Here is a 24,866-nt window from a genome sequence, read left to right as displayed (position 1 = left end):
TTCTGGCTCAGGAGGTCAGAGCTGGGAGGCAGCTGAACAAGAAGTGAGGTTAGAAGCAGTGTTGTTCACTCAACACAGATGCCTTGTGCTAGATGTCATGTCCATCAGCTTGCTGGAGACTGCAGAGCCAGACCCCCATCCTAAAGCACTGCTGGCCATTCCTGGTGTAACCGGAGCAGATGCAGGCCCCCGGGCCAGAGGCCGGGAGTGTGATGGGGACATGGGAGGCAGGAGGAAGTTTCAATGAGGAGACAGGGAGGAGTGGGCGGCTGTGTTCTCTAACTCAGCCTAGAATTCCACAGTTTTGTTGAGTGGCCTTTGGCTTCCCAAATCTGTCTTTGCAGTCAGCCACCTAAACCATTCATTTCCTAACAGTTTCTTTCCAAAAAGCAAACTAAAATCAAGAAGTAGGTTTTCTGGGCTACAGGCAGCACCTTGCACTTGCCAGTCATTTGTATTCTTCCATTATTCCTCCCCCACCCCCACCTACATTACAATGTGCTCCATTATCCCCAGACACTGCGAACCTGCCCCAGACCCCGACCTCCAGGTTGTATGGCAAACAGAGGTGCTCTGGGCTGCAGGCTGCAGTGGTGAGTCAAGGGTCACATTCTGTGAGTCCCGCAGTGTGAGTGTAGATGAGTATCAGCCTTTATGAGAGCAATTAGCCAGCTACTGAGGCTGATTATAATGACAATAACTGCATGCAAATGTGTGTGTGTGTGTGTGTGTGTGTGTGTGTGTGTACCTGCAGCTGTGCATAGATGGGCTGAGTGCCACTCCAGTTCTATAGGATTTATTCTAAAGAGGTCCTTAAAGTGCTCTTGGAGTGGCTCTTATTAAAAAGCATGCCTGTCTTGGAGCTTTAAACCTGCAGATTAATGTCATACATCACAAAAATCTGCAGGTCCTCATGGGCACGGGAGCCCTGGATAGTGTTTTCTCTCCAGCCACAGTGAGGAAGCCCCCGACAGGACTGCCCTGGATGAGACTAGAATGCGGTCTGGAGCTGTGTGTGACCTTTCCCTCTGGATCTGAGAGCTCCAGGTCCTTAGATGCCTACCTGTAACCCCATGTGTCTTCTGTGCTTCCTCCAGGAAAAGCTTCCCTCAGGAGAGGGAACCTCATTCTGTGTCAGGTACCCAAGGCTATTCTGATGCTAGTATAGCCTTCCAGAGGCATGATGGTTTCATCCAACAGGGTGAACCTCGAATGTGAAGTCACATTCCGCAGCAAATGAGGAGTGTCCTTTCAGAGCGTCTGTCATTTCCTGGGTGTTTTAGGGGCATCAGGAGCATCTGGTAGGTCCTTGAGTCCCCTCATTGCAGTGGACTCCTGATCTCTCCACCCAGCCACCAGCTACATACTCATATTTAGATTCTGGCCACAAAATCAAATGACTTGTTCTCTGACAGGGCGTAGACCATTCTTTCCTGATAAGCAAATCAAATTCAGTTTCCTTTCCTAAGATCAGTAGGAAAATTGCTGCCTTATTACAGAACATCCTCAGAGAGATATTAGGGGAACAGAACTCCCCTTCTATCATTTCATAAACACATGTCAGCAATGCCATCAAATGCTTATATTTAGAATTATTTTTGCTAATAATTGGAAATGAAAGTGAAAGTGAAAATCACTCAGTTGTATCCAACTCTTTGTGACCCCATGGACTGTATAGTCCACGGAATTCTCTAGGCCAGAATACTGGACTGGGTAGCCTATCCCTTCTCCAGCTGATCTTCCCGACCCAGGAATCAAACCGGGATCTCCTGCATTGCAGGCGGATTCTTTACCAACTGAGCTATCAGGGAATCCCAATAATTGGAAATAGCCCTTTACAAAGTAGACTGTCTGATCAGTTAAGATTGAAAATGGAAAGTGATAGGAGCATTGTGTAAGATGCACTGTTTGTGGAGGTATAACAATTGTATTAACTGGCAAAATAAACAATTCACCGCTTGAAAACATTCTTGTCAACACGGGGCAAAGGATAGCACGTGATGCATTAATCCTACAGCATTAATGCCATGTGGGACTATATGGGGCTCCTTAGATTTCACAATGAGTAGGGTCTCAAGATGACATGTGATTCTGAAACACAACCTTTTGCTATTAGCAGCATCCCTTATCATCAAGAACAGAGTGTGAGTAAATCTCATTGTGTGTTTCTGTGGATGTGGTTGTTTACAAGAAGCTGAGGTTGTGTGTCATTTGCACACTGGTGGCTCAGACAGTAAAGAATGCACATGCAATTCAGATCCCTAGATCAGGAAGATCCCCTGGAGAAAGGAATTGCAACTCACTCCAGGATTCTTGCCTGGAAAATCCCATGAACAGAGGAGCCTGGTGGGCTACAGTCCATGGAGTTGCAAAGAGTTGAACATGACTCAGCAACTAGTACTTTCACATATTCTCTTTCTATAACACTTGCTGATTCAATAAACGTAATACACACATCAGTTCAGTTCAATTCAGTTGCTCAGTCGTGTCCGACTCTTTGCGACCCCAGGAATCACAGCACGCCAGGCCTCCATGTCCATCACCAACTCCTGGAGTTCACTCAGACTCATGTCCATCGAGTCAGTGATGCCATCCAGCCATCTCATCCTCTGCCGTCCCCTTCTCCTCCTGCCCCTAATCCCTCCCAGCATCAGAGTCTTTTCCAATAAGTCAACTCTTCACATGAGGTGGCCGAATACACACATACTTGTACATAATACAGATTTATACATTTCCACTGACAAGGCAACTAAATAACGTATTACAGACACAAGACCTCTGTCTTCTCAGATATGTATTTTGTAAAGCTTTTATTCTAGTTCACTACTTTCCTTTTCATTTTTTATAAATATACATCTTGAAGAGCAAAAGTTTTAAATTTGCTGATGCCCACATTATTTTTGTATATGTTTTGAACATTTTGTGTCTTGTTTAAGAAATGTCTGTCAAAGACAAGTTTACTAAGATTCCCTCCTCTTTTCTTTCTGAACTCATGGTTTTAACTCATCCATGTAGGAGCATGGTCTGTCATGAGTTACTTTTTGTGAATTGCATGAGGCAGAGGCTGAGATCTTTTCATCAGACTCTTCAGTTGACCCAGAAGAGCTTTACGTATATGTTACTCTCCCCACATTTAATTTTCTAAGCTCCTTGGTCAGAAATCAAATGACCACATGTATGTGGACCTATTTCTGGATGGGCTATTCTATTCCCTTGACTCATGTGTCTGCTTTCCTGTCATTTTCATACTGTGTTAATTATTGTACTTTTAAAATAAATCTTAAAATCAGGTTTTATAGGTTTTCTACCTTTGTTCTGTTTGTCAAAAATTGTTTTGATTATTCTAGATAATTTACACTTCTATATAATTGTTAGAATCAGCTGTCATTTCCCACAGAAAAGGCTGCAAGAATTTTGATTAAAATAACATTGGATACAGATATGTAAATCAATTTGGAGGAAAAGTAATGATTAGAATGTAGACTCTTCTGATCCTTGATCAAATATACCCTTCCATCTATTTGTCATTTGTAATTTCTTTAGAAAATAGTTTATAGATTTGAAAAAATACAGCAAATAGCAAGTATTGGTAAGGATGTGGAAAAAAGGAAACCTTTGTGCACTTTGGGGAATATAAATTGGTGCAGCCCTTACGAAAAACACAGAATTTCCTTGAATTTTTTTCTGCTTAAATGCTTGGTTACATTGACCAGTGAATCATTTTTTTTCTAGGAATGTTTTAACTACTAAATCAATTTCTTTAGATCTAGAGCTTTTCAGATTATCTGTTTCTATATGTGTGACCTTTAGAAGTCTATGTATTTTAAGGAATTCATTCATTTCACTTAACTTGTCAAGTTTATTGGCATTAATTTGTTCATACTACCCCTTATTATACTTAATATCATAAGGCATATAATAATGTCTACTCTCCCATCCTTTGGATTTTTTAATGTGTGTTTTGTTTTCTTGATTATTCTGGCTAGAAATTTATCACTTTTATTAGCCATGTGCTTTGATTTCACTGGCCTTTTCTATTTTTTTATAGTTTGTTAACTCTCCTTCTCATTATTATTTTTTTCTTTGCTTGTCTTGAGTTTATTTTTGAAGTCTCTTAATTTGGGGAGCTAGTATGGATGCAAGAGTTGGACTGTGAAGAAAGCTGAGTGCTGAAGAATTGATGTTTTTGAACTGTGGTGTTGGAGAAGACTCTTGAGAGTCCCTTGAACTGCAAGGAGATCCAGTCCATTCTGAAGGAGATCAGCCCTGGGTGTTCTTTGGAAGGAATGATGCTAAAGCTGAAACTCTGGTGCTTTGGCCACCTCATGCGAAGAGTTGACTCATTGGAAAAGACTCTGATGCTGGGAGGGGTTGGGGGCAGGAGGAAAAGGGGACAACAGAGGATGAGATGGCTGGATGGCATCACAGAATTGATGGACGTGAGTTTGAGTGAACTCCAGGAGTTGGTGATGGACAGGGAGGCCTGGCGTACCGTGATTCATGGGGTCGCAAAGAGTCGGACACGACTGAGCGACTGAACTGAACTGAACTGAGTTCATTGATTTGAGACCTTTATTTTTCTCTAATATGAGTACTCTATAAGCTTCTCATTTAACTTTGCTTTAATTGAATACAACAAATTTTTATAAGTTGTGTTGCCATTTTAATTTAGTCAAAGTACTTTTAAAACCTGTGTTCTCATCAGTTTTCCTCCTAACCCTTTTTATACATGCATAGACATATCTTTTCTCAGTCACATATTTGGGGTTTTCCATATATATTTGTCTTTTCAATTCACAATTTTCACAATTTAATTCCAATGTAATCATAGAAACATATTTTGTATGACTTACTTTCTTTTTTTTTTTTTAGCAGGCATGTATTTTTATTTTATTTTTAAACTTTACATAATTGTATTAGTTTTGCAAAATATCAAAATGAATCCGCCACAGGCATACATGTGTTCCCCATTTCAAACTTGAGACTCTTAGGATTCGGAATGTAGATCAAGTGTGTACTTGAAAAGAATGAGTATTCTACTGTTCTTTAATTAATAGGTAGTGGCCTATTAATACCATTTCAATCATGTTCTTTGACAGTGATGCTCACTTATTCTATATAGGTAGACCTCAGGAATGTTGTGGGCTTGGTTTCAGATCACTGAAATAAAGAGAATATGGCAATAAAGTGAGACACACTAATGTTTTGGCTTTCTGGTACATATAAAAGTCATGCTTACACTGTACTGTAGTCTATTAATTGTGCTATAGCAGTATGTCTAAAAAAACAATAGACATAACTTAATTTAAAAATACTTTATTGCAAAAATTTTATAATTAAAAAATAAAAATACTTTATGACTAAAAAATGCTAACTATCATCTGAGCCTTCAGCGAGTAACATCAAAGTTCCCTGACTACAAATCATCCAAATAAATATAATAACAATGGAAAAGCTTGAAATATTGTGAGAATTAATAAAATGTGACAGACACAGAATGAGAAAGTGCTTCTGGAAAAATGTCACCATTACACTTGTTACAGGCGTTCCTGGTGGCTTAGATGATTTTTAAAAAATAATTAAAAAAACAACCCGCCTGCCGATGCAGGATACAGGAGTTCACTCCCTGGATCAGGAAGATCCCCTGGAGAAGGAAAGGGCAACCCATTCCAGTGTTTTTGCCTGGAGAATTCCATGGACATAGGCGCCTGAGGACCTACAATCCATGGGGGTCACAAGGAGTCACACATGACTGAGCACCTCTAACATTTAGACTTGTTCCGGGCAGGGTTCCCACAAACCTTCAGTTCGTAAAAAACACAAACTCTATGAGACAAGGTGAAGTGAAGTGCAATAAAGCGAGGTCGGCCTCTATTGAGAATGAGCTTCATCTTTTTTGAGTCTTGCTTTTAAGCTCTGTTGGTCAGTATCATAGCAGCCTTTAGTCCAGGGCTCACTTGACCCTACTACAGAGGTGATGCTCAGAATTCAGAGAACTCAGGGGTTCTCTTTTCTGGGTGTAGGCGTTGAGTGACACACAGATGTTATCAAACCCCTTCCTATTCCCTGCCTTGGTTAGTGTCCTGACACATTGGTTAGCACTCACCATAATATAGAGGAAACCCCTGCCAACATCCAGAAGTCTATCTGTGCGTCTCTCATCTTTACGTGGACCTCTGTCTCTCTGTCACTGTTCTCTGAGAATTTTAGCCCCTGGGCTCCTTCAAATTATCAACAGTGGACTCGACTGGATGGCTAGCCTGTCCCCCATTTCCTTTCTCTCCATCCCTATCAGGAAGCTCCAGGCAAGAAGCTCCCCATCGTAGGGACGAGCTCCTCTGTTGGCCTTCTCTTAGGAATCACTGTCTTGTGTTGCCTGTTTTCCCAACATCTGTAACTCTTTGGGTCATAAATTTTGTTTTTTCAGTTGTTTAAGACAGGTAAATTTAACATCTGTTACTCCATCATGTCTAATAGTGGAGATCTTTATTTTCTTTTAAGTCTAATCCTATGTTTAATTTTATAGGAAATTTCCAGGCCCTTTTCAAAGTGGGTGTACCATTTCACACTCCTACCAACAACATGTAAAAGTTTCCAACAATCCACATTCTCATCAATGTTTGATACTACAATTCTCAAAAGTGTGAACCACTTGAGTTCTGCATATTTACATCTTGCTGTGGTTTTAATGTTGATTTCCCTTTTACTTAATGTTCCCTAATGTTTCACATACTCATTGGACATTTGCATTCCTTTTCTTGTGAAGTGTCTGTCCAAATCTTCTGTTAAGATTTTATATTTGTTTATTTGTCTTTCTATTATTGAGTTATAAGAAACTTTTATATATTCTAATACCAATCTTTTGTCAGATATATGTTTTGAAAATATTTTCTCAATCTATGGCATACCAATCCATGCATTCTTAAGGATGTATTTTGATGGTCTGGGGCTTCTACTTTCGATCAAGTATAATTTATCAGTTTCCCCGTAATGTTTATTGCCTTCTATATCCTGGATAATATCTATACACAATATTATAGAGAGAGATAAGGTGAGATTTTATGAGCTTTCTAATTGTTTCCATTGAGAGTGTCAGTCTGCTAAAAGCTACTATAGCAGAAATAAAAACAGATCCAGGGCCAACATTTAAGAGTTAATATTAAATGGATTAGAAACGGACAGAGAGAGATAGAGAGAGCTAAGAGCTTGTTCTAAACCATTTCTATCACTTTTCTAAAGATGTCAAATGGAATAGATATTTGGAATCTATTTGGAATAGATAGAGCAGTGATCACTCACCTTTAGCTAATATCCTATTATGCTTTATATCTACTTCTTCCTTTGCTCAGACTCTTCTTGTATGAATTTATGTACTACTAAGTCACCTTGCCTCTTTGGAGCCACTGAGGTCAAAGCTCCATACAACTCTATTTTTTTATTTTATGTAAGCACTCAGAACAGTGTCTCCCAAATATAGGCACTTGATAAATACCTGTTGAGAGCAAAGGAGGAGAAAGGACTATTAGTTTTTACAATAAAGATTTCCAAGTTAAATATTACATTATAAAACAGATGATCTTCATATGGATGTGTGTGTGCTCAGTAGCATGCAACTCTTTGTGACCTCATAGATTGTAGCCTGCCAGGCTCCTCTGTCCATGGCATTTCTCAGGCAAGAATATTGGAGTGGCTGCCCTTCCCTTCTGCAGGAGATCTTCCCAACCCAGACACATCTCCTGTGTCTCCTGCACTGACAGGTAGATTCTTTACCACTGAGCCAACTGGGAAGCCTCTTGTTCTCATATGTCTAAACATATTTAAAAGCTTCTGTATCCAAATTCCTTCCTGAAATTTTCTGGAATCTTGCTTTTTCAAATCTCAAATCCTCTGAGAGATCTTTTAGGAAAACAGGAAATACAGTATAATTTTCATATAAGAAATAAAACTTAACGAGCAACACAGAGACTTTACCAGTTTGAGAGGATCTATTGACAGCAAGTCAAAAGCAAGAGCTGACACTGAGCTGAAGGAGAAAGTCAACATGTCCATGGACCAGGACAAGAATGTGGAGAGAGAAACCATCCTCTTCCAAACAGAGTCTCTTGTAGTTTTCGGTTTGTATTATGTGTGTGCTGCTAATGGTGAGGCATGCTTGCAAATAAAATATTAACAATTTACATACACAGTATACTTTTGAGTAAACTCTGGAGGAGAGTGAAGGACAGGAAAGCCTGGCGTGCTGCAGTTCATGGCGTCCAAAGAGTCCAGCTGAACCACAGCAACAAAATACTTTGTACAACTCTTATGAGGAGTGTTCCAACAAATAGCAAATTTTAGAAGCAAGAGGAAGGGTGTTTAATTTGACAACTTCATTAGGAGATTCTGTGGGGTGCTATTAACCTTGCTAGGTATAGGCTACAGTTCTCTGTAAATAATTCAACAGAAAAGATGAAAAAAAAAGATTATAATGCTGTGAAATATTGTGACATGGAGTTAGAAACTGATCTGAAATCTGAATTAAAAAGTGATAGTGATTTCAACCAAAAACCTAGTATTAGAGCAAGACAGCAAAGCCCAAAGTGAAGATACTCTGGGATGCATTCAACAGTGAGATCAACTTCAACACAAAATGGGACCTTCTCCATATAGGGAATGTTTATCAGGAAACAAAGGTCAGAATTATAGGAGACAGCAATGAATCCTTTGTGCTTAAGGTAATAATAGTTTTATTAGTATTATCTTACATTTTTAGAAATTGTCTTTGGTACCAATATTCTCTATTACTGCTTTTATTGCAAAGGAATGTCTCTATCCAGTATAGCTCATGTCTATATTTTCAAATATTTTTACTATGTAGAGATTTTAAATATTTCTGGATTTGGGTATTTTTAAATACATCAAAATATATTTGTTTATAATAAACAATTTATTTATTATATTATATATAATTCTAATTTTTTAAAGAAAACCTGTAACACATTCAGTGAAATTCTACCACAGTAATACAATGTTCTGCTTAGTATCACAGTCACTTGCAATATTAAAACACAAAAATAAAGAGTTATGAAAGATAAAGAGTCACTTTTAATATTATGAATCTCTGGGAATTTTAACTTCTTTTTCTTGAATCCTCATGTTTAATATTGGGGATTTAAAACATTAAATACAATTGTTGAATCTGCAGTTTTATTGTCAAAATTTATTTATCGTAAGCATTTCTGGAACAATGGAGTCTAATATTTCTCAAACTTTTCTCAACCCTTAACCTTAGGTTCAGTTAGTGACAGAGGCAATGATTACCCTTTGCTGTATTTGTTTTGAGATATTGTTTATCCCAATTATATGGATCTAAGCAAGTTAACAATTTAAGACAAGATTCTGAAGCCTCTGAAGCTTGCTACCTAGATATATAGTATTCAAGAATGCTTGATTGCATGTATTAAAATAAAAAAACAAATGAAAACCACCCTTGGAAATTCCCTGAGCATGCAACACCAGCTCAATCATACAAACAAACTTTAATTTAGCTTTTCTTGCCTGGAAAACACCAATCCATAGGATCACATAAGAGGTTGGACATGACTGGGTGACTAAACAATAACATCCACTGGATCATAGAAAAAGCAAGAGAGTTCCAGAAAAACATATACTTCCGCTTCATTGACTACTCTAAAGCCTTTGACTGTGTGGATCACAGCAAACTGTGGAAAATTCTTCAAGAGAATACCAAATCATCTTACCTGACTCCAGAGAAATCTGTAAGCAGGTCAAGAAGCAGCAGTTATAACTGGACATGGAACAATAGACTGGTTCCAAATCAAGAAAGGAGTATGCCAAGACTGTATATTGTCACCCTGCTTATTTAACTCATATGCAGAGTACATCATGCGAAATGCCGGGCTGGATGAAGCACAAGCAGGAATCAAGATTGCTTGGAGAATATCAGTAATCTCAGATATGCAGATGACACCACCCTTACGGCAGAAAGCAAACAGGAACTAAAGACCCTCTTGATGAAAGTGAAAGAGCAAAGTAAAAATACTGGCTTAAAACACAACATTCAAAAAACTAAGATCATGGCATCCAGTCCCATCACTTCATGGCAAATAGTTGGGGAAACAATGGAAACAGTGAGAGACTTTATTTTCTTGGGCTCCAAAATCACTGCAGCCATGAAATTAAAAGACATTTGCTCCTTGGAAGAAAAGCTATGACCAAACTAGACAAAGTATCAAAAAACAGAGGCATTACTTTGACCACAAAGGTCCATATAGTCAAAGCTATGGTTTTTCCAGTAGTCATGTGTGGATGTTAGAGTTGGACCATAAAGAAAGCTGAGTGCCAAAGAATTGATGCTTTTGAACAGTGGTGTTGGAAAAGACTCTTGAGAGTCCCTTGGACTGCAAGATCAAACCAGTCAATTCTAAAGGGAATCAGTCCTTAATATTCATTGAAAGGACTGATGCTGAAGCTGAAACTTCAATACTTTGACCACTTGATGTGAAGAACTGATTCAATGAAAAAGACCTTGATGCTGGGAAAGAATTGAAGGCAGGAAAAGGGGATGACAGAGAATAAGATGGTTGGATAGCATCACCAACTTGATAGACATGAGTTTGAGCAAGCTCCAGGAATTAGTGATGGACAGGGAAGCCTAGCATGCTACAGTCCATGGGGTCACAAAGAATCAGAGATGACTGAGCAACTGAACTGACCGACCAAAGCATTTACTACACTTTAAGCAATATAATTTTAATTTTTGAAAATCTGGAGAATAAAGTGTACTGTTTCACCATTCTCTGTATTATTTTTGTTTCTTTAGTTACTTCTTGGCCATTAGACTTCTGTGAATTTCAAGTTTATACCATTTGCCTACTTTTGCTTCTATTGAGTTATTGTCCTTTAGTTTATTATTTTCAGGAGCTTTTTGCATAATATGTTTTGGTTCCATATTCTTTTGTGTCTCTTCACACTGAAAGACACTATTTTTGACATGCTTTTACTTTTCCTTCCAACTTAACCACCTCCTGTGTTTTCTTAAAACTCAAATGTAATTTTAGTTCCAGATGACAATTATCTTTACATTAAGCTTCTAAGTACTTAGAAATGCTTTCTTAGCAACTATTTTATGTTTTATAATCCCACCATCTGACTCTACAAAGGACATGAATGTCATTCATCTGCTCTGAACCCTGTGGATCCTATCATTCCTTGCACTATGAGGTTTTATTTTACTTTTCTATAAATTCTGTGATGATTTTGCCATTTACATACCTTTTACTTCTTTTTAGAACTCCTAGAGGTGGATTTGGAATTTATGAATTTATTGTCCATATTTCAATGCTTCTCTTTCAATACTCATCTTTCCTTTCCTTCATGCAAGTTTCCTCCTTACTAATTAATTTTTCACCAAGACCTTTAAATATCCACTCACTTAATCTTTAATCTTTTGTTCCCCAAACTACATTTTGGAGCTCTAAGAACACTTGAGAGGTTTCCTTTTTCCATATCAACTATTTCTGTTCTGTTTTTTCTTTTCCTACTCTCTGCCCTCACCTCCTGCTCCTCCTCCTTCTCGGTTTATTTTTTGAAGGATTCCATCTCAATTCTTGATGAGGGTTATATATTTCAGGGTTTTTCTTTTCCACTCTATTAGTTTTGTTTCTGTAGGGTTTTTCCTATTGTTTGCATTTGACACCTTGCTCTTAGGCTTTGATTCCTCCTTGTAAATATCTGCAGATAACAGTCTAAGGTCAACAAATGCTTAGGTGTCATCTATTTTCTTGTTTACAAGGAGGATCCCTGGAAAGAAATGAACCTTCACATTAAGAATGTCAGATTCAGTTGTTTCAGGAAACCAGTAGATGGAAATTAAGTTGGAATTTACATAGTTTACCTTCTAGGTCAGGAGTCTTCCAGTACCTTCTATGGGATTATGTTATCTAAGACCTTTCTCCCAGACCAAGAACTCCTGCTTCTGGTGGCTGGAGGCTAGCACTGCTTTTGGTGTATGTAGCTCCTTGGTGGTTGCCGAGGCAGCACTGGTCCAGGTACTCTCCCTGTGTGGCCACAGACAGATATAAGGAAATCAGTAAGTGATTAGGTTGGGGGTCAAATGGTGGTGTTATTTGGACATGCTACATCTGGCTTGTTGGGTGTCCAAGCAACAAGCCCAGATGGAATTAAAAATATGGATCTAAAGCCCCTACAAGAATATGTGTGCTGAGAGACAGACAGGAAACCAGCAAGAGGGAAGTGACCTTGAGAGAAAAATGACCGAACACACACACAAAAAACCTTTAAAGTAACAAAAACTGTAAAACACATCCTTTTAGAAGATGAAGGAATCAGGGAAAACATGGTAAGCAATGAGGAAACAGACTGAATTATCCTAAAATGTAAAGGAAAGTAGTGTCCAACTAGATGCTATATCTTTCCCTTCAAAACTGTAGGTAAAAAACAAAAGCTGATATTAAAATACAGGAATATTTGACTCTCCTCTCGTAAGATCCAGACATTCTGTCTTGCCTTTGTTTTTTGCTGTTCTTAAAGAGTTTGTCTGTCCTACATTTATATGTAAATTTAATCTTTCCTATATGAAGGAGTCCCATGAAATGAAAGAAACATACAGATAGGAATTATCCCCAAAGTATGCTTTCATCAAGGCAAAGGAGAGCAATCTAAGTACTGTAGACATTTAATAGATACTTCAAACACACAAGAGTAATGAGACTGCCTGCACTGTAGATCAAAATAAGTATAAACAGGACAGAAGTGTAGTTTGCAGCTCCTGATGTGAGCAGGAAGCATAACTTACAGGTAGCAACAGAGGTTTGGGGTAAAACCAGAGTGCAGAAAAGTAAGTGAATATTGGAAATAGTCATGGAAAACCAGGAAGAGTCAAAGAGAAAAGTCAAGATGGGTGTTGATGGTGATGGAAAACACAGAAGCTCAAAGGAAAAAAGGTCTGTGGGTTGAACATTCCCATAGGCGAAATAAGAATGCAGGGTTTTCCCATTCCAGAAACAAGATATATTTGCTTCTTATAAGGAAGGGGACATTTGATTTTCTCTGGAAGGTGTTAGAACTGCTGCCTGATAACTTTTTCTGGTTCAAGGTTTCTTTATAAGCCTTCGATAAAATTCCACCACAATTAAAAAAAAAAAGAATAAACAATATTATTTTTCTGTTTGTTTTTTGTGAAGATTCCCTGGTCATCTAGTTCAATGATGTGTGCATGCTCAGTCGCTAAGTCGTGTTTGACTCTTTGCGACCGTATAGACTGTAGCCCACCAGGCTACACTGACCATGGAGTTCTCCAGGCAAGAATACTCAAGTAGGTTGCCATGCCCTCCTCCAGGGGATCTTCCCGACCCCGGGATAGAACCAGCATCTTCTGCATCTCCTGTATTACAGAAGGATCCTTTGTCATTGAGCCACCAGGGAAGCCCAATTCAGTAATACACAAACTTAACTGGCAGTTTCCTTTCAAAGCCTAAGAACATCCAACTGGAAAGTGTATACAACAAACAATGTTTCTTTCTCCCGAACTTTTTACTGAAGTCCCTGCAGACTTTATTGTGCTTTGACTCAGCTCCCTTAGTGACCATCTGCTTCATTGCTTTCCTGTTACAGCCAAACCATGAGGAGGGGGCATCTATTAGAGGACCAACTAGGACCACTGAGATGTCTGATTCAGGCTCTGCTCTGTCTTTCCTTCCAGATTAACTTCTTTCCAGGGAATTATTGATAGTTTAAGCTATTAATAGAAAAAGTTCTCACCAAAACAAGACTAACTCTCAGTAATATTTCACTTGGTATAGATGATCTTAACTGCAAAGCAGAAATAGATACATAGACATAGAGAACAAATGAATGGACACCAAGGGAGTGGGGTAGAATGAATTGGGAGACTGAGATCGACATATACACATTATTGATACTGTGTATAAAACAGGTAACTATGAGAACCCACTGTAGAGCACAGGGAACTCTACTTAATGCATAGTGGTGACCTAAGGCAAAGGAAATCCAAAAAAGAGAGGATACATGTGTTCATAGAGCTAATTTGCTTTGCTGTACAGCAGAAACTAATACAACATTGTAAAGCAATTATACCACAATAAAAATTAGTTAAAAAAGAAAAAACCTGGTAAGAGGTTAAGGTATTAACCCTTCCTAAAGTGCTTCAGTGGAGAAGGAAATAGAAACCCACTAGAGTATTCTTGCCTAGAGAATCCCCTGGGCAGAAGAGCCTGGCAGGCTACAGTCCATGGTGTTGCAAGAGTCGGACACAACTTAACAACTAAACTACCACCACTACCAAAGTGCTTCAGAGTCCAGAGAAATAAATAAGTTGAAGTTCACATTTTTGATTGGTACCCTGGAAATTTGGTTGGCAGAATCTTGCCCTATAACCTTCAACCTCATCTGATAATCATCTGCTTTTTGTAGCCAAGCATAGGCTTATCCTCTTAGAGAAACTATAACACTGAAACCTTTAACATTTTAATTTATGTTTCCTTAACATCAAAGGAACTGGCAATAAAAATCTGGCCCCAATTTTTAAAACTCAGCCCCATTGGGAGACATATCTGGTGGTCCAGTGGTTAAGACTTGGCACTTCCATTGCAGAGGGGCACAGGTTTGATCCCTGGTTGGGGAACTAAGAGCCCACATGCCATGTGATTTGACCAAAAAATTTAAATAATAATAATAATTTAAATAAATAAATATCATTTGAACTTTTTCTTAATAAAATAAAATGCAGCTCCATTGAAATGCCTTCCAGGAAGGACACACTGACTTGGCCCCTGTCATCTTGCTCAATGTCTCCACTTTCACTTGTTTCTGGTATCATTTCCGCTGACTTGTCCATTCCCATTGACCCTACTGTCTGTGGTTTGTTTCACCCTGGCTTGTTTTTCAGATGCAATAACACTGACTAATTTGTTTTTAGAGTTCTCCATCTGTTTCTTCACAGATAGAACCTATGTCTTCAAACCAAACAGACCTCCCCAGATACCAATTTCCAACTGCCCAACTTTCTACAAGAACAGTTCATCTGTGGTCAACCTGGTGTCTCCAACCAAATGTCTGCCTGGGTCACCTCTTAAAATGTCCATGTGTAGTCAGTGTCTCCGTCTTCTTTCATTGTCTCTTACCTCCAATCTGTGAGGTGTTCTCCCCACTGTGCCAGCAAAAACAATTCTCATCCAGACCAGCCGCCAGCCCCACCTTTGCAAAGCCAGGGGTCAGTTTCATGTGTCTTCATCTGCACGGGGCACAGCTGATGGCTCCTGCTTCTTGAAGCTCTGTCTTGTCTTTACTCCATTCTCTCCTGGTTCTTCCCTCCCATGACTGAAGCTCTTTCTTGGTCTCCTTTACCAGTTCCTTCTCATCTCAGAGATAAATGTCCTCACCTCCCTCTCCTATAATGAGTTTCTCTCTTAAGATGACTTCATTCAGGTTCACACGCTAGCAACTCCCAAATTTGTACTCCAATGTACCATGCCCTCTCTGCTTATATAAGCTATATAGCTAACAGACATCTCTAGATTCATTTCCAAAATTCAGCTTTTGACCTTTTACCTCATCTATGCTGATTTGCTCCTTTGGTGATTTTACATGTCTCAGTGAATGGACATTCCAAATGACTACATCAACGCCTAGGGACACGGTCCAGACACCTCACCTCACCTCCTTCAACATAGCTCTGGGTTTTTGCTACTTTGTAAGTTTGTTCCTACCTCAACATTAAGAGCAAAGGGCCTTTAGAAATGCTTTCTGTTAGGCTTTTAAAGTCTCAAAAAAAAAAAAAAATCAAAACCCAAAAAACCTACAACCCAAAGCCCGGTTTGTATTTTTAAAGTTCTGGAACTAATCTTAAGCGACTTTCTCGCCTCTCGTATCCACACATGCACAGCACCGCACCATCTGCTTAGGCGGTCACAGTCACCTTTCGGGCAGCCTCAGTGGAGTCCTGCCTTGGGGAGGGCACCGGTGCAGTCCTTTCTGCTGCCACCAGCGCCACTTTAGAGACTCTTGTCAAATATGGACAACAGAGTAACAAATGTGTCCACCTTTCCCAACCATTTTTCTTTGTCTTTCTTTAATAACATTTCTGTCCATAATGAACCGGATTATTTCATTAGTTCATTTAGTCACTGAGCCAGATGTTCTGGAGTTCGAAGTCAAGTGGGCCTTAAGAAGCACTGCTGTTAATAAAGCTAATGGATGCAAGGAAATTGCAGCAGAACTATTCAGATCCCTAAAGGATGATGCCATCAAGGTGTTACATTCATTATGTCAGCAAATGTGGAAGACCCAGAAGTGGCCACAGGACTGGAAAAGGTCAGTCCTCATCCCAATTCCAAGAAGGGTAGTACTAAAGAATGTGCTAACCATTGGACAGTCACACTCATCTCCTATGCTAGTAAGGTCATGCTTAAAGTCTTGCATGGTAGGCTTCTGCATTATGGGAGCCAAGAACTTCCAGATGTCCAAGCTGGGTTAGAAAAGGAAGAGGAACTAGAGATCAAATTGCCAACGTTCACTGGATTATAGAGAAAGCAAAGGGAATTTCAGAAAAACATCTATCTCTGTTTCATCAACTACGCTAAAGCCTTTGACTGTGTGGATCATGACAAACTGTGGAAAGCTCTTAGAGAGATGGGAATACCAGACCATCTTACCTGTCTCCTGAGAAACCTGCATGTGGGTCAAAAAGCAACAGTTAGAACCTTTTATGGAACAACTGATTAGTTCAAGATCGTGAAAGGAATATGACAGAGCTGTCTGCCGTCACCCTGTTTGTTCAACCTATACACTGAGTGCATCATGAGAAATGCTGGGCTGGATGAGTTACAGTCTGGAATCAAGATAGGTGAGAGAAACATCAACAACCTCACATATGCAGATGACACCACTCTAATGGTAGAAAGCAAAGAGGAACTAGAGAGCCTCATGATGAGGGTGAAGGAGGAGAGTGAAAGAACCAGCTTAAGACTAAATACTAAAAAAACTAAGATCATGGCATCAGGCAGCATTATTCATGGCAAATAGAAGGGGAAAAGGTGGAAATAGTGACAGATTTCCTCTTCTTGGGCTCCAAAATCACTGCGGATGGTGACTGCAGCCATGAAATTAGAGGACATTTTCTTTTTGGCAGGATAGCGACAACAAACCTAGACAGGGTGTTGAAAAGCAGAGACATTACTTTGCTGATAAAGATCTGTATAGCCAAGGCTATGGTCTTCCCAGGCATCACTTACAGTTGTGAGAACTGGGCCATAGAGAAGGCATAATGCCAAAGAATTGATACCTTCAAATTGTGAGAAGAGAAGACTCCTGAAAGTCCCTTGGACAGCAAGGAGATCAAACCAGTCAATCTTAAGGGAGATCAACAGTGAATATTCACTTTAAAGACTGAAGCTGATCTTGGTCATCTGATGCGAACAGACAACTCATTGGAAAAGTCCCTGATGCTGGGAAAGATCAAGGGCAGAAGGAGAAGAGGGCTTCAGAGGATGAGATGACTGGATGACATCACTAATGCAAAGAACATGAACTTGGGTAAACTCTGGGAGATGGTGAAGGACAGGGAGGCCTGGAGTGCTGTAGTCCATGGGGTCACAACTGGGACTGGGCAGTTGTGCTCACGACTGGGCGACTGAACAACAACCACCGGTCAATATCATTTATAAGTGATTATATCTGCCATTCTTTTAGTTTATGGAGATGTAAATTGATGAGACATTATCTACGATCTGAAAGTGTTTTCTCTTTGACGTTAATTTTAGATCTCCCATTTTTCACAGAGACCTTCTTGCCATGGGTTCATGCATCTTTAATTTATCTGCCTTCAATTAAAAAAAGAATCAGTAATGAACCCAAAATGAAAAGTTTCAATAAACAGCCAGATAAGAAAGGATGGTTATCACATTTTTCCATTTTGAGGCATGCATTTGTTATTCTATTTCATCACTGTGGGAGGAAAATGATCTTGCCAAGGGCCAGGGCTTGTGTCAGGAAAAACCCCTGTCAGCATTTGTCTCTTTTCAGTCTCTGCATTACTGAAAAGTACCTTGAAGGCAAGAGGCTGCCCCCTGAAGGGACAGAAAACAGCGCTCTGTGGGCAGCAATCCCATTTCTGGAATCACCATAGGAGTCACGGCTTATTGACTTTCCCACAAAGCAGCTCAGGGGAAAGATGCTTCCATTGGACTTCCCAGGGAGGTGGCTGCCGGAAGGTTGTAGGGACAGGTCATCCAGGCACCCCCCTGTCTCCGGAAGCCACTCCCCAGAAACAGTTCACTGCAGACGAGAACATTCTCTGTTTAAATGTTCCCAGGGAACAGACAGAACTCCATCAGAACAATCAGAAATGGTGCGATCACGATTTTTCTTCACTGCCCAGGGTCGGGGGAAGAAATTGAATAGATTTAACTGTAAGATGCCACAAGATTGTCATGGACAGAAATACCTCATCCTCATCAAAGCTAAGTCTATTAAGCCTCAGTCAATAGCTAGGATGAACGACACTGTAACTTAAGCTACTTATAGCTGAAAAATAAGTGGGTAAAACCAAATGTGCTGTTGCAGTGGAACCACACCTGTAATAAATACACACACGTTCTTTGTCTTGGGTGGGGACAGAAAATAGAAAAATGTGGCAGCAATGTAGGGAAATGAATGTTTCTTAAGACAGTATTTGTTCCTGGGATCTCTTCCTTTTGACTTTAAGCTAAATCACCAGCTCACATATTAATTTCAACTCATTTTTAAAATAAAAATAAAGTGAGGCTAGGGTCCATCTAGGGGCTTCCCTGGTGGCTCAGTCAGTAAAGAATCTGTATACAATGTAGAAGCTTCAGGAGACATGGGTTTGATCCCTGGGTGAGGAAGATCCCCTGGAGAAGGAAATGGCAACCCACTCTGGTATTCTTGCCTGGAGCATTCCATGGACAGAGGAGCCTGGCAGGCTACAGTCCATGGGGTAGAAAAGCGGCAGACACAACTTAGCAACTAGACCACCAGCAGGATCTCTCTAGAGAAATCTTACTGAAATTTGTGAACCAGGAATTGACCCCCTTTTGTGAAATTTACTCTCTTCCCCGCCTTCCCTGTATAAAATTTTGTTCACAGAACATTGACTTGTTCTCAGATCTGTGACTTTTGTTTACAGGCTTGGGGGTTGTTTCTGAGCCATTTCCAAAAGTGAGACGAACACAGTACTCAGATTGATACAACACTTAGGTGTCCACAACTAGCCACTAATTACCTCTGCTGTGGCCTGCAATGTCCCTGTTCTGTCCTAGAACAATGCACTTCAGAAAGAGCAGTCATCTTTGCTTTGGCTTCTATCTTCTTGGTGTCCATTAGTTTGCTGTTTCAATAAACAGGGGATGAAAGGAATTTGGTACAAGCTGTCATTGGAGGGACGACAGCTCTGTCAGACCTGGGTAAATTTGCTAATGAAAATAAAGCTATTGGAAGTTGATCAACTTTCCTTTTTAGGATGGAAAATAGAGCCTGACACATAGTGGTTGTTGAAGTTTTCACTAAGTGAATGGATAAATGCACGATTATTATAAAATTGGTGTCATTTTATCCTTCAATGTTAGGTTTTCCCAGGAGACTAGTTGATGAACCGTTTTGGCTGCCATGCGGACCAGGGTTGATGCTGAATGAGAATGACAGACCCTGTGATTGCACATTATATAAGAAATGAAATGCATCCAAGTGGTTCTTTTCTGCAAAGTTTCAGTTGGTTGCTTTTGCAGAATTTGGATGTGGGAAAATATGAAAAGATTTTGACTGACCGATATGATTCCTTTAATTTTAGTTTTGCACCTTTTAATATTTTAAAAGAGAGGAACATGGGGTGCCATGATTCAGGAATGGATAAGACATGAGAGACTGAAGAGAGGAGAAGGGGGCTGCAGAGGGTGAGATGGTTAGATAGCATCACCGACTCAATAGACATAAGTTTGAGCAAACTCCGGGAGATGGTGAAGAACAGGGAAGCCTGGTGTGCTGCAGTCCATGGGGTCACAAAGAGTTGGACATGACTTAGCAACTGAACGACAACACTTGCACTATGAGTCAGCAGAGAAAGGTCATCTGCCAAAAAGTGGTCCTGGAACAACTGGACATCTGTGTAGACAATAAATAAATATACTTTGACCTCATATCAATATGACAACGTTAACTCAAATAGCACTATAATAGTGGAAACAGTACAGCACATTTTTGTAACTTTGTGGCATGTAAAAATTTCATAGACAAGACTTAATAATGAATGGTAAAAAAAATAATAAAATAAGTTTTATCAAAACATCAGTCTTTAAGAGATATTATGTTTAAAAAATGACAACTCACAGACTCAGAGAAAATATTTGTAATACATATCATTTCAGGAAGGACTTGTATAAAGGATACATTAAGAGCTCTTCCAACTCAATAATAAAAAGATAAACAACTCCTTTAAAAACAGGCAAAAGATTTGAACATTTAAAAATATGTGAATGCAAAATGGACTTCATTAATCTATGTTGATGTTATTGTTGTTTAGTCACTAAGTCCTGTCCAACTCTTTGTGACTCCATGGACTGTAGCCCGCCAGGCTCGTCTGTCCATGGGAATCTCTAGGCAATAATACTGGAGTGGATTGCCATTTTCTCTTCCAGAGGATCCTTTCGACCCAGGAATTGAACCCACATCTTTTGCACTGGCAGGCAGATTCTTTACTAATGAGCCACCAGGGAATCCCTTCAGTTCAGTTCAGTTCAGTTCAGTCTCTCAGTCGTGTCCAACTCTGTGTGACCCCATGAATTGCAGCAAGCCAGGCCTCCCTGTCCATCACCATCTCCCGGAGTTTACCCAAACCCATGTCCATTGAGTCAGTGATGCCATCCAGCCATCTCATCCTCTGTCATGCCCTTCTCCTCCTGCCCCCAATCCCTCCCAGCATTAGGGTCTTTTCCAATGAGTCAAATCTTCACATGAGGTGGCCAAAGCACTGGATTTTCAGCTTCAGCATCAGTCCTTCTAATGAACACCCAGGACTGATCTCCTTTAGGATGGACTGGTTGGATCTCCTTGCAGTCCAAGGGACTCTAAAAAGTCTTCTCCAACACCAAGTTCAAAAGCATCAATTCTTCAGTGCTCAGCTTTCTTCACAGTCCAACTCTCACATCCATACATGACCACTGGAAAAACCATAGCCTTGACTAGATTGACCCTTGTTGGCAAAGTAATGTCTCTGCTTTTTAATATGCTGTCTATGTTGGTCATAACTTTCCTTCCAAAGAGTAAGCATCTTTTTATTTCATGGCTGCAATCACCATCTGCAGTGATTTTGGAGCCAAAAAAAACAAAGTCTGACACTGTTTCTCCATCTATTTGCCATGAAGTGATGGGACCAGATGCCATGATCTTTTCTGAATGTTGAGCTTTAAGCCAACTTTTTCATTTTCCTCTTTTACTTTCATCAAGAGGCTCTTTAGTTGTTCTTCACTTTCTGCCATAAAGGTGATGTCATCTGCATATCTGAGGTTATTGATATTTCTCCTGGCAATCTTGATTCCAGCTTGTGCTTCTTCCAGCCCAGCATTTCTCATGATGGACTCTGCATAGAAGTTAAATAAGCAGGGTGACAATATACAGCCTTGACGAACTCCTTTTCCTATTTGGAACCAGTCTGTTGTTCCATGTCCAGTTCTAACTGTTGCTTCCTGACCTGCATACAGGTTTCTCAAGAGGCAGTTCAGGTAGTCTGGTATTCCCATCTCTTTCAGAATTTTCCATAGTTTATTGTGATCCACACAGTCAAAGGCTTTGGAATAGTCAATAAAGCAGAAATAGATGTTTTCCTGGAACTCTCTTGCTTTTTCGATGATCCAGAGGATGTTGGCAATTTGGTCTCTGGTTCCTCTGCCTTTTCTAAAACGAGCTTGAACATCAGGAAGTTTGCGGTTCACGTATTGCTGAAGCCTGCCTTGGAGAATTTTGAGCATTACTTTACCAGCGTGTGTACTTGGATGCAATCTCAAAAATGACAGAATGATCTCTGTTCGTTTCCAAGGCAAACCATTCAATATCACAGTAATTCAAGCCTATGCCCCAACCAGTAACGCTGAAGAAGCTGAAGTTGAATGGTTCTATGAAGACCCACAAGACCTTTTAGAACTAACACCCAAAAAAAGATGTCCTTTTCATTATGGGGGACTGGAATGCAAAAGTAGGAAGTCAAGAAACACCTGGCGTAACAGGCAAATTTGGCCTTGGAGTACGGAATGAAGCAGGCCAAAGGCTAATAGAATTGTGCCAAGAAAACGCACTGGTTATAGCAAACACCCTCTTCCAACAACACAAGAGAAGACTACACAGGGACATCACCAGATGGTCAACACCAAAATCACATTGATTATATTCTTTGCAGCCAAGGATGGAGAAGCTGTATATAGTCAGCAAAAACAAGACTGGGAGCTGACTGTGGCTCAGATCATGAACTCCTTATTGCCAAATTCAGACTTAAATTGAAGAAAGTAGGGAAAACCACTAGATCATTCAGGTATGACCTAAATCAAATCCCTTATGATTATACAGTGGAAGTGAGAAATAGATTTAAGGGACTAGATCTGATAAACACAGTGCCTGATGAACTATGGACGGAGGTTCGTGAGGTTGTTCAGGAGACAGAGATCAAGACCATCCCCAAGAAAAAGAAATGCAAAAAAGCAAAATGGCTGTCTGAGGAGGCTTTACAAGTATCTGTGAAAGAAGAGAAGTGAAAAGCAAAGGAGAAAAGGAAAGATATAAGCATCTGAATGCAGAGTTCCAAAGAATAGTAAGGAGAGATAAGAAAGCCTTCCTCAGTGATCAATGCAAAGGAATAGAGGAAAACAACAGAATGGGAAAGACTAGAGATCTCTTTAAGAAAATTAAAGATACCAAGGGAACATTTCATGCAAACATGGGCTCGATAAAGGACAGAAATGGTATGGACCTAACAGAAGCAGTAGCTATTAAGAAGAGGTGGCAAGAATACACAGAAGAACTGTACAAAAAAGATCTTCATGACCCAGATAATCATTATGGTGTGATCACTCACCTAGAGCCAGACATCCTGGAATGGGAAGTCAAGTGGGCCTTAGAAAGCATCACTATGAACAAAGCTAGTGGATGTGATGGAATTCCAGTTAAGCTATTTCAAATCCTGAAAGATGATGCTGTGAAAAGTGCTGCACTCAATATGCCAGCAAATTTGGAAAACTCAGCAGTGCCCACAGGACTGGAAAAGGTCAGTTTTCATTCCAATCCCAAAGGGAATCCCTTAGGGAACACAAATCAAAACAGGATGTTCTCGTAGTGCTGGGTTAGGGCATGGTCCTCCAGGATGCATGGGAGAAGAATAAATATCCAAACACATTTGGGGTTCTTTTAGGGAGGAAAAGGCAGGGAATGGATAAGCAACTGGCAATGTGCATGTACTTTCCAAGTCCACTATCTATTGGTGGTAAAGTCTGCAGTCTGACTTTATAATTAATCAACACCTCCCCAAACACGACATCCAGCTTCTTTATAAAGCTGTAGACAAAAAATGTTATATCTTTTTTAAACTCCCCTGACATTTTAGAATGCAATTATCTTCATTATTTCAGCAAAGTTATATGTATTGTCTACTCTATTTCATGTTCTAGGTATAGGTGTATGCTCTGTGTATTTATTTATGAGTACATATATAAACTCTGTGTTACTGAGTGACAACACTGGGTGTATTACCAATTTGTGTTCACATAGTGCCTTACAAGCAAAACACTATATATTTGAAACACTATATTTGAAAAATAAAACTAATTTTTCAGGCTTGTCTTCCACTGGAGTCTTTAGACAACTTTTCAAAATGATTCACCATGCGGTAGAGACAAACTTTAAAAGTTAGAACCCCGAATTAAGAATTTTTTCTGAAAATTATTGCAAGCGATGGAAAATAAAGAGTTACAGGCCAAAATATCCCACAACTGTAACTATAGAGCTCACTGCAAGTGATTACTATAATGTGCAGTGTGGCAGAGTTACTGTTGCCATGGGAACCATAAATTTGATTTTCCAGGGTTTTGTGTGTACAAAATCACCACTATAATACTGCCTTCACATATTGTCTTTTTCATTTGTTATACTCATACTTGGGTCCAAAGTAGGTCACCTGAACTAAAAAGAGAAATGTTGCTTGCTTTCTTCAAAGCTTTCTTTAATATCTCAGCAGTATCAGAGTTAATTCAGAAAGTGCATGTATAAAAAATTATTTCTGATCTTACTTCAAACATAATAGATTGATCTCTTCCAACCCAGTTTACACCATTCATTGGAATAAAAATCCCCTTTGTATTTTCAGCTTTTGATCTGTTCACTTTTAAAATGTTCATGTGAATAACAGATGAGGTAGTCCTATCAATGTTTTGTGTTTGTCTTCTGTTTTCTAATAATTCCTTTATTGTTATTTCTGACTAGATTATCTCTTGGATTCAGTCTTTTAATAGAATGGAGCTCATCTCCTCACCTGGGAAGGAATAGTTTGCCAGTACTCATGATACAATGACCAAAGTCTTCTCAACCAATCTGCTTTTTCTATTGCTCTTTTCTATGAGTTCTTTGAAACACTGGGAGCTTCTATCTCTATGACTTTAATGAATAGAAGCTTCGAAATGTTGTGGATAAAGTCCTGGCAGATTCTATATTTAGCCTTTACTCCCTGCTGTAGGTCTATCTTCACACAGCAGGAAATGCCAACTTTCTCATTAACTATAGACGCTCACAAACTGTTCCAAGTTTATTTGGCCACAGTGAATCAGAGCATTGCT

The sequence above is a fragment of the Bos taurus genome, chromosome 11 (assembly GCF_002263795.3).
Source record: "Bos taurus isolate L1 Dominette 01449 registration number 42190680 breed Hereford chromosome 11, ARS-UCD2.0, whole genome shotgun sequence".
Taxonomy (NCBI): Eukaryota; Metazoa; Chordata; class Mammalia; order Artiodactyla; family Bovidae; genus Bos; species Bos taurus.
Note: the sequence above shows the minus strand (reverse complement) of the source record.